The following is a 12,500-nucleotide window of genomic DNA, read 5'->3' on the forward strand; positions in this document are numbered from 1 at the left end:
ATGCAGCCACTCGAGCCAAATGATAAACCAAGACGAAGAGAGTTTGCAGTTAACTTGCAGGAACGAATTTCTAAGGATGAAACTTTCCCCAACCGAGTATGTTTTAGGGAAACCAAGCACACATTATGTGAGAATCTGGGGATCAGAACATCCCCATGTGACTAGGGATCCTCATTGAAATAGTCCAAAGGTGAATGTGTGGTGTGGGATCACGTGCAATCAAATCATTGGTCCATTTTTCTTCAGCGAGACATCAATTACTACAGATGATTACCTTGACCTTTTGACTGAAATTGTGACACCAAAACTAGATGACTTGCGACCAACCATCATTTTCCAGCAAGATGGTGCACCACCACATTGGGGACTGCATGTTTGTGGGTTTCTAAATGAAACATTTCCAGACCTGTGGATTGGAAGGGATGGCCCAATTCCCTGGCCATCTCGTTCACCAGATATCGCTCCCCTGGACTTGTTTCTATTGGGTTATGGGAAAGATATCATGTATCGAACAAAGACACAGGGCATCGCAGATCTCAAGCAAAAGATCACTAATTCATTGCCACTATTGATGAGGCTATGCCACAGCGAACATGGCAAGAAATCAAGTACTGTCTTGATGTACCTTGTGCAACTAAAGGTGTCCATATAGAGGTGTATTAAATAAGGTAAAAAACTTCAATATCTACTTCTCATTTTGTAATAGGTTCCACATATTTGTCTGTTCATTTGCTTTTGTAATATATTTTTTTAATATGTAAAGAGAATTTATGGACACCCTATATATATATATATATATATATATATATATATATATATATATATATATATATATATATATATATATATATATAAACAGAATTAGATAGGTCGATATATACATAATATATATATATATATATATATATATATATATATATATATATATATATATAATGTATGCACACATAAATGTATATGTATGTATGTATATATATATATACATATATGTTTATGTATGTATGTATATTATATATATATATATATATATTATATATATATATATATATATATATATATATATATATATATATATATATATATTATATAATATATATATATATATATATATATATATATATATATATATATATATATATATATATATATATATATAGCAGAATTAGATAGGTCGATATTAAACGCTGACGCACCTGTGGCGTCTGATATTTTATAAGACACTTGGCCAATTTTCTGTACCTTTCCTTATTCACATCTCTAAAGCTCTGGTGGAGAAGATGAAAATTAATGCAGCCGCTCGTTTATTAACCTTCACGTTAGAAGCTGTTTCAACAATTAACTCATCATTATCATCAAATCAGCGGCGACTCTGCAACAAAATGCAATCATTTTTTATTTACAACCTTGGCCTTAAAAGACGAAATTCAACGTAAAAAGCAGAAATAAAAATGTTGGGTGAAAGTTAGCAAAGAAACGAGACTGTTCAGAGAGAGAGCTGGGCGGTCTGCCAGGAAGCTTTCAAAACAATACTTTGCACAAAAACGCATCTCTCTCTCTCTCTCTCTCTCTCTCTCTCTCTCTCTCTCTCTCTCTCTAATGTATATATATATATGTATATATATATATATATATATATATATATATATATATATATATATATATATATATATATACACACACACATATATGTACGTATGTATGTGTGTATGTGCTAGATTGTAGAATTTTACTCGTAAGACAATTGCAATGCTAACGTAACCAAATTATGTGTTCGTCTAAAGATATTCCGTTTTTAAGGTCCCGAATGAGGACTTGACAAGGAACACTTGATTTGCTTACCATTCAGGAATTCCGTTTGATGATGCGGCGATGCAGACATCTTTAACTAATAGCTCTGGACACAATCTGTAAATTAGAATCATATATAATAAAATGATCAGTCATATTCAAAAGAAGGCTACGATAAGAAAATTTTTTTGTTTTGTAGTAAAAGCACTTAAACTACGAGTGATTGAATGGATCCAGAACTACGAGTGATTGAATGGATCCAGGGTATTTAGGTGTGAAGCTGAGTGCTTAACCAGGAACTTTACTTTGCACTATAAAGACAAATCAAGAAATATTAGCGGGATAAATGTTTGGTGTGAAGTGTGGTAGTCCGAAATAAAATTAACATTTGTGAAAAGACAGTAAAAGAAGACATAAAACAAATAGGCTTTAAGTTGAATTTGCAAACCTAAATTTTATGGAGAAAAAATCTGATTGTCTTAAATATAGGAATTTCACCCATATACTTAACTTGGAGGGACCTCTGTCACTCATTAAAAGATGAATAACAAGGATGCGCACGCGGTGGCCACAGTAAATTGCACAACTTAGTTCTGGAATAAACTGGTGGGCTATGTCAGTACCCCCAGTTCTAACTCCTACTTTCAATTTAAATACTTGGAATTATGATTCCTACCTTAAATAACCTCTAGTTTTAAGTCTCCTTGAAAACTTATCTGTACTGGGTTATTTCAAATAGCTACCCTCTACGATGTCCTCTTTTAGCTAGAAAATAGGCCCAGGATTTCTACAATGTAAAAATAAAAAAAACACTTGTCAGATTACCAGCTATTCGCGTAAGTTTAGCTGCGACCCTATATAGCTAAGGTAATTTTTGTTTGCGTCCCACGCCTTCCCCTAAGTTACTATATCCATTTCAGGGACCGCGAGTCATCGTTTTTCTCAAATATCTTTCAAACTTTTATTTGATCGAAATGGTACTTTGACAGTGTACAAGACACCTCCAGCTAATTTTTGGTAATATAATGCTTATCAAATAGAGTTAGTTAATGCGTTTACTCTTGACTTTTACAGGCAAAGTCGCATGAGTCAGCAAGACTAATCCACGTAATCGAACGTCCGCTATCCCCCATAGACAGGAGAGGCGGGGGGCCGAAAATAGAGAGGCCAGGAAAGTGGGTTGAAGGAGGGATGAAGAGGGGAAGGGAGAGGGAGGGATGAGATGGAGATAACGGACGTTCTAATGCATAGTTTGGCAATGCTTGGCAACACCATGTAAGTCAAGAGTAAACACCTTAACTAAAACCATTTGACAATGTACTACATTACCAAAAATTAACGGGGGGTGTTGTACATTGTGTCAAAGTACCATTTCGATCAAGTAATAACGTGGAAAGATATTTGAGAAAAACGATGCCTCGCGGTCCCTGAAATGGATAGTAGTGCTCTATAAACGAACTTCCTTTGCAAAGTCCTTTAATCGGTCCTCATCTATTGAAGAGTGAAACAGCATCTCATAAACTTACCAGTCATCATGAAACTCCGGACTTGCAGTATAACCTTTTCATGTTCTACTTTATAGCATTGTCCTAGGTAACAGCCATCACAGGTTAAATATTCTATTAAGACATTATGACACAGCCTACTGCATAGGTGACAACATAGTTATTTTAAAAGCAGGATAGGTAATTATGGACTTACCTAACAATAGCAAACCTGACTAAGTGATAATTGTTTCTATGCTCCACGACCAGTTTGATGGCTAGCAAAAAAATCATGGGTTTTAAGAAGGAAAATACTGAAAGCTGCTTCGTCTTCTTAGTAAATTTTGAAATTGTTACCTACGTATCTAACCTAGAAACGTCCTTCGAAAGGATTAAGGAAGGGTTAGTCAACGTCTTTTCAAGAAATTCCATGCATAAATTAGCTAGGATAGGCAAGAGGTGGGGGGGACCTCATTATCATATCGAAATGCGTTCAATACGTCTCCACTCAGCATAAAGAAAAAGGTTGCGTCTAAACCTAATTCAATCAGAGAGTGAAATTCATTCATTGGTACGGGTGTGGTGAAGAAGATGCCTGAGGATGCTCTTCATTGAAGGTCTTCTGTGCCTTAGACACAAATGTTCCTCCACGGTGCTCTGAGATCCTTCAGCCACAACCTCCTAAGCATCCAGAGCGGAAGTAGTCGAGAAGAAATTACGTGAACGCTTGGAAATGCGAGATTGTAAAATTGAAGAACTAATGTGACATTGCCACCACACCGCGTACTATTGCCTCTCCTCTCTCATCACAGGTGTCTGTGACGCAGATGCCATTGGAATTACGTCAATGAGACCCCATCCTCTCTTGAGTTCTATACGTTTAGGGGTAGAGCGTCTTGCAGATAACGGCGGGGTCCCCTTGTGCAACACGTATTCATGCTCCTATTTACATATTTGTAATCAGATCTAAGTATGTGTGTACCCGTATATATACATGTTTTATATGACATTTATGCATGTCCGTGAAAATGGTACATATTTAGTCAGTGTACTTTACCAATCTGTTTGTGGTCCTAGTTCCTTCTCATGAGACGTTTTACATCATAGCTGATCATTAACATAACTGTTGCTCACTCTTATAGTTATAAGTGTCTTGAGAATCACAGAAACATTACCCCTTTATCAAAATTTAACGTGTTGACATCACGGATAAAATTGATAACTTACGCTTCTGTTCAGTATGAAAAAGGCCACAGTGGTATGAGGAAGATAGAAAGATCGCTGTTTTATATTTCATCGTGTAGTCTATCATTGTGGATCCTTTCTATGACTAAACATGCACATACGCCCACACATACACAAACACACACATGTGTGTGTATATACATACATATATATATATATATATATATATATATATATATATATATATGTATATATATATGTGTGTGTGTGTGTGTATAGGTATATATATGCATTGCATGCAAATCATTTTACCACATGATATAAATTATTGTTATTCCAAATAGCAATCAAAGGAAGGAATGAGTTTCATCACTCAAGTAGACAAGAACTCACATATGCTATGATCCGAGCTACGAGTACAGAGCACTTCCGACCACCTGTGAATTATATATCAGCACGCACATTAATATTTCTGGTATGCAAGCACAGCGAGTCAGGGGACCACGAATCTCGTAACGTCGTTAACGATCAAGCACTGTCACTTTTCACTCTTACCCAGTGTCAAGTCGAGTGTTTCGTAAGACTTTGTTTTGATAATTGTTTATAACAGCTTGAGAAATATTAGTTTTCAATTCCTTTTACAGATTGTTGTAATTTTAAAATGACGGACTCTAGCCCGGATTGATTCTTTACCAAATAAATAAAATTGTCCAGACAAAGACATATTCACGTCCTCCTCGCTTATGTTAGCTCGCTCGTCTACCGCACCGAAGGACAGTGAATGACTAAGATATATATTGTTGTCATATCCGTACAACCAACAGTATTATTACGCACGCGCGCGCGAGTGTTTGTTTTTGTATGTATGTGTGTGCGTGTGTACGTGGAACTTCGTGTAAGGTGTGGATCTTATACAAAATTTTGGAGCGAATATCCATACGGGAAGGTAGACGGCGACTTCTTCAAGGGACCATAAAACAGGTTCCATTCAGCCTTTGTCAAATAGATCAGCGAAGTTTTATCGCATTAATTTTAGTAAGCTTCCTCTCTTGGTTAATTAAAATCATAAATTCTTTTTTATATGTCCTGGAAACACGGAATAAAAACAACGAGTAAATAGTGTGCCCGGTGGTGTCCTGCGTTGTTGGTACCTATAGCGGTGCCAGAGGTACGATCATGACTAAGTTTAACCTTAAATAAAATTTAAAAAACTACTGAGGCTAGATGGCTGCAATTTGGAATGTTTGATGATTGGAGGGTGGATGATCAACATACCAAGTTGCAGCCTTCAAGCCTCAGTAGGTTTTAAGATCTGGGACGGACAGAAAAAGTGCGGACGGACAGAAAAAGCCACCTCAATAGTTTTCTTTTACAGAAAACTAAAATTGGAAGACCTTGAAAGTCATGTGTATGATATGGCTGGAGGCTGCGACACGGATGGATTTGAAAAATGAAGAAACAGTGACGCTATTTTTTCTTCGAAGGTCTTGTATCTGTGCTGTGATGACCACGTGACCTTCATTTCCAAGGGCACATTCCATAAAAAAAGGATTTATATTCCCGAGTCGATTACGTTGCTGTTTCGCGGGTGTCGCCTGTTTATGGCTACTCCTTTTAACCCTCGTTATTTTAAATAAAATTTTAATTCGCCCTACTGTAGCTGAAAATTTTGGAAATAATGGCAGGTACACTTTAGAACGAGATTCGTCAAACCTTTTGATGGAAAGGGCCATATAGTATGTATTCTTAGATAACCAAAAAAATTCCCCATCTCTCTCTCTCTCTCTCTCTCTCTCTCTCTCTCTCTCTCTCTCTCTCTCTCTCTCTCTCTCTCAAAATATTTTGCTAACCTGCAGGTATATTTGAATCCTCCTTGTTGACTTAAATATAATATAGAAAATTACTATGAATATAAAAATGCTGTTTGAATGGCTGGTATATTTCTCTCTCTCTCTCTCTCTCTCTCTCTCTCTCTCTCTCTCTCTCTCTCTCTCTCTCTCTCTCTCTCTCTCTGTATTCTCCATGACTTTTACCTATATTTCCTCTCAGTGTTTTTACTGAAATTCACTGGCGACGTTCTGGAAGGGGACATTTTGACTGAAAGTCGTGGGGAATATTTTGACAGGGGGACGTTTTTACTTGCTGCTGTCAGGTCAACGCCCATTCGCTGGCGTATCAGCAGCCAGTAAACTCTTATGGAGACGTTCCAACTAATCATTGTTCAAGTAACCACTTCAAGATCGATATTCAGCATGTCTGTGCATTGTCTATATTTACCCGGCACTTGTAACTGTTCATTGTTAGTAAGCGGATAGGGAGTAGATTATTTAGAAACCCTGTTCACAGTTGTTAACCAGGTTATCAGAGCGCCAATATCCAAGTCCTCTTCAACCATAATTTATTTTTGTATCTAATAACCACAACAAATCGACCTTGTTTAACATAACACTCTAGTGACGAGATCGTATTTAGAATTATTAAAAAACTGAATTCAGGTTTGCGTTCAAATGTATTGCAGCTAAATTAGATAGCCAAGCTTAAACTAAGAACATGATAAGATAAGAAGAATTGTTAGATGTTTCCAACCCTGTTCTTGACGTTCGTCGACTTAGAGCTTTGAAGGTAAGGGTTAAGAATTAAAGTTTTGTTTACTGATCCATGTTTGCTATGTTTATGCAGTAATGGACTGAATCTGTTTGTTGCATGCAATACTTAGACTGTATCTGGGAAAAGATAACCTTAGCCTGGCAAGACAAAACAGTGTAAGGTAGATAATATAAAAAAGCTGTGCAATAGCGTCAGTATTATAAGTTTTGTCATGGAATATCCATTATCAGTCTTGCATTGTAAACTTATAGATCAAAGTAATGAGAAATATTTAACACAGTAATATACAAACTATTGTTTCAGAAGATTTTGACTTAAGGGTTTTTTGGCGAGACCTCAAGTATAGTAAAAAGGGATTGGACCAGAAATTTTTTAGATTTTTTATCGGGGTCCTTGGTGAGCAGTCAGTTCGCCACAATAATATTTACTTCTGGCAGAACGCTGAAGAAAATTCATAATAAACGGTACACCGTTACCATGTTAGTCCTTATTTTGAATGTTCTAAATTATTGCCCTTATTTAATCAAGGTTAGTCCCATGGTCATTATATACTTGCGTTTCAAAATTCTGCTTCAGGAAATAGTTCTCAAAACAAAAAATAAAAAACATATGTGATAAGCTGACAGAAGATGAAATAATATATGAATACAAAAACAAATCGAGGTCTACGTAAGACACAAATTAACGTAAAAACTTCACAGAGAGAAACACAAACAAAGTATATCAGAACGCAGACGTACACAAGTAACTACACCATCCAACCTGTGCACTTGAAATCCGGAGTCTTCAGCGAACGAACCTGGAAGACAACCGACCTGAACCACTTCTTGCATGACACTAAAACCTCCTCGCACCGTACGTTGAGCCTCTAACCGACGGATCAAACACGGAATTTATCGCCTCGGTCATTATTTACAACTCTTGTACAGGCGCTTTTACGATGTCTGCTGCACTTTCACTTGTTTCCTGCTCTACTGCTGGTGGAATTCGCAAGATTTTTTTCTGGTAAATAAAAAAAAAAAGCGTGAAACAATTAGAGAGGTAGGCTCTCTCTCTCTCTCTCTCTCTCTCTCTCTCTCTCTCTCTCTCTCTCTCTATATATATATATATATATATATATATATATATATATATATATATATATATATATATATATATACATACATATATATTTATATTTACATACATACATACATTTATATTTACAACCTATATTCCACATATTTATCACCCTCAAACCTTATGAGTTTCACCCGAAGTAGTGCAGAAAGCAAGTGAAAGTGCGGCAGAAATCGTTGAAGCGACATAATGACTGGATGTATTTACCGAGATAATATACTGTATATATGTATGTGTGTGTCTCTGTGAATTGTATGTGTATGCTTGTCTTTTACTGGGGCATAGTTTTCCAAGACGATTTCTGTGGTATACGGCATTATATTTACAGATGCATATACATCTCTCTCTCTCTCTCTCTCTCTCTCTCTCTCTCTCTCTCTCTCTCTCTCTATATATATATATATATATATATATATATATATATATATATATATATATATATATATATATATATATATATATATATATATATATATATATATGTTTATATATATATATATATATATATATGTTTGTGTGTGTCTCTGTACAAGAATAATGAAATGTGCCAACAACTGTTTCCTCACCTTGTGACGACATCATCAGGACTGGATGTATATGCATGAAAATACGTATTATATTTATATGAGGCTGACATTTTAGCAACAGTTAATAGGGTCGGCACATTCTTCATTCAATTGTCTAGCTTACAAAGAAAATATCCTCACTATTCTGGGTTGCAAACCAATTGGTTCTTCATCTGTATGTGTAGGGCGGGACGGAGATGTGGGATAGCCCGTTGTTGTCCTATCTTTCAGCGGGTGTGGGGTTCGGTATTTGTGTTTCCATTCCTCATTTGTTTCTGATAGAGGGGAGAATGTAGTCTGCATTTCCTTATATGTTGGTTGTCAGCACTTGTCAGTGGATGCTCGCAGCATCTGCTATTTGCCGGTGATGGATACTGGATTCTTTCTGAATTATTCCCATAACCTATAACCATGCCATATGCAAATACAAACCGTCCTTTTCACATTAATCTTGTCTGGCGGACTGCTGCTATGTATCGGCAAATAAACAGTAGTAATTATGCCTAAAAGAGCATGTGGGCATGGGGCTGAACCAGGTAACACCACCCCCCAGACTTTCTGAAGGAGGACCAGCTCGTGCAGTAAGTGCAATATATTGAACTAACGAGCCGCGACCTCTCTATACTGGGTTTCATCTTCAGTAATGGGCTGTCTAGAATTAGAGGCGACACGGATACGAATAAGGATTGACCGCCATCTTTTCTCGGGCAAGTTTGCATCCCTGATGTTAGTCATGGTGATAGAGAAACAAGCAGACATCCAGGAATTCTCAGCTCAAGGCCACAGATTCAAGGTGGGAGGTTTCCAAAACATGGAAAGCTTTGTGAAAGTCTCAGACATGAGTTTTGTACGTGTTCTTTACATCCGCCATGGGTCTTCCCAGCGCTTTCACTTGAACAGCTTTGAATTAAGGGCCAATACTACCTCTGTGTTCCTCGTTTATTGTCATTAGTAGGTAGCTTTAAGCAGTTTTTTTTAATTGACAAAAAAGTCCGTAGTTACGACTCCTATAATGTCCGGGATATTTTAATCTCAGCGATCATTTACGAGATGTTTTGGCTAATTTATTGAATTATGACAAATGAATATATGCAGTAAACATGCCTGCATGCTTATACGATTATACATAATTACATATACATGCATGTGAAGACATACTCACTTATACATAACATAATGCATATACTTGTATACGTTCTCATATATATATATATATATATATATATATATATATATATATATATATATATATATATATATATATATATATATATATATATATATATATACACACACACACACACACTCATACAATTAACACTGAATCTTTGCTTTGTACAACGTATAACATTTATGGTTTATTGAGTCGTGGGTATGTATGTAGAATCTGACAATAAAATTTAGAAAATCTATCCGTAATTGTTTTTCTAGCCCAAGTATATTTGTTTAAATCGCAACTCGCTTGCCGCGGTAGTCCTAAAGTCCTATTCACCTCTGTGGCTCTGTCTTCACATACCTCCCAGTAACTTTTTCCTTCCGTGAGGAATAAGTTGATAAGAAACACTGCTTTCACATATAGCGGTTGTATCAAGAAAGAAGTGTGCTGGGCGTTTTGCTGCGTCAGCACCCTGTACCGCATTGTAATACCAGATAACCATCGGTGAATATAACAATGCATTTACTGCATACCTGTGGTATAGCTTTTGCGTCTGTGCATTTAGTGATTACACTCGATAGTTGAAAATGATGAATTCTACTTCTAAGCATCACGTAACAGGGCCCTCACTTTTTTAACATTCCTCAACTGCTGTTTGTGCAAGCATGCATGAGTTTATTTAATAGTTGATCCGTGTAATGATTTATTCACCATTATCTATATTTTCCCATATTTTCTTATCATCTCGGTTTTTAATCTTTTTCCACATAGTTTTTCTGATGTTGATACTTACATAACAGCTGAATGGTCTTGTTTACCAAAGGCACGTAAGTGCATGTTGGATAATGGTAATCTTCCCCTTCAGTTTTCCGTGATACGAAGAGAAAACTATTATATATTATGATCATACACACAGAAAACACGCACAAATTTACTTATTTATATCGTAAAATAGCCTTACTATAATTACAGATGTAGTTTACCGCGTATATATGTTACAGGTAATATGTGAAATCTCTAGGGAATTTGTGAAATGAGCAACTTGCTTAGGAACATTTGATCCCCGAGGGCTAGTGCTAAACACGGCAAAACAGTGATTCATCTACACTGATTCTCTGTTTTGTACTAGCCCCTGTGGGATCAAATGCACTTAGGGACATTTGATCCCCCGGGGGTTAGTACTAAACACGGCAAAATACATTTGACCCCCTGGGCTAGTATTAAACACGGCGAAACAGTGTAGATGAATCATTGTTTCGCCGTGTTTAATACTAGCCCTCGGGATCAGTGTTCCTAAGCGAGTTGCTCAGTTCACAAATTCCCCAGGGATTTCGTGAAATCCCTGATTTCACATATTCCCTGTAACATATATACGTTAAAGAGAGATAGGCAAGCAGATATAGATAGAAAACTTACCAGTCAACTCCATAAATCAAAACGTCGAGGTTTCACCTGAATCAAGGAGGAAGTTATATGTCATGTGCTGTGATAAGCTCTAGAGTATATCATTCCCATATCCTGGTCAGTCATTCGAGAATTCACACCTGTGTTATCGTCAATGCAGATTCATTGGGATTCATTAGGATATACCTATTTATCAATCGCCTTGCGACGTTCCAAGCGATACCTGATGTTCCGTTAGCAAATTTATAGGCTTAAATATATATATAATATATATATATATATATATATATATATATATATATATATATATATATATATATATATGTGTGTGTGTGTGTGTGTGTGTGTGTGTGTGTTTATAGACATGCATACATACATATATATAAAACTGTAACCATATGATACAGTGGAGACAGTACTGCTTTGTTTCTTTCGTTGTTAATCCCAGTGCCTTCATTAATATCAACAAAGTGTACCATTCTTTTCAGATCTGTTTGCATAAAAACCATAATTACTTTACAGTCCTTGAGCTTTAATCTCTTGTGAATGTGATTCATTCTTCTGAATTTTCTAATGCTTATTTTCCATCACTTTCACATAAATATCTGCTGTCTCCTAATTCTTCCTCTAACCATACGCTACCTGTCTGTTCCTTAAAAAGGTTTCTTACCAACCTTGTCTATTAGATCTAATTGAGTCATTTTGGAACAGTCTACAGCTCTCTTCATTACCTCTCCTCAAAGCCTTCCAGAATCGATGAAACATAAAGTTTTGATAGTGTTCAGAATTCAATCTAGCATAATTATTATAGTATTTATTTTCTTCTTTTTCCCACGTTGAGTCCTAAAATCAAACTTGATATACCCAATAACGAAGTGTGTTTTCGCCTTCACCATTCATGACGAAATTCTTAGTATGACCATTGATACACGATTTATCAAGCGTATTGTTTTGTTGGGACTGTAATTATCAAGTTTATCAAACATTCACATGTCCATTTTACTGTTTTATACTTACTATGGCATAATAGCTTCTGTTTTCACAAAATGCGGTTGAGATCATTTCACTGGCATATCAGTTGCTCAGTAAATCATCGCAAATGAGGTCATTAACACTTTATAGCGTCGTGGCACCTAAATGTCCTTCAGCCTTTTATATATATATATATATATATATATATATATATATATA

General features: G+C 36.0%; 1 protein-coding gene and 1 pseudogene across 1 annotated transcript in view; one reads left to right on the forward strand and one right to left on the reverse strand.

Moving 5' to 3' along the window:
• Positions 1-7,896, reverse strand: part of LOC136827950 (long-chain-fatty-acid--CoA ligase ACSBG2-like) — a 24,107-nt pseudogene extending 16,211 nt beyond the window's left edge.
• The window catches only part of LOC136827951 (uncharacterized), a 505,229-nt gene that overhangs the window by 240,016 nt on the left and 252,713 nt on the right, over positions 1-12,500 (forward strand). The gene's annotated exons all lie outside the window — the stretch shown is intronic.

This window comes from Macrobrachium rosenbergii, chromosome 42, assembly GCF_040412425.1.
Source record: "Macrobrachium rosenbergii isolate ZJJX-2024 chromosome 42, ASM4041242v1, whole genome shotgun sequence".
In the NCBI taxonomy this organism is placed as follows: domain Eukaryota; kingdom Metazoa; phylum Arthropoda; class Malacostraca; order Decapoda; family Palaemonidae; genus Macrobrachium; species Macrobrachium rosenbergii.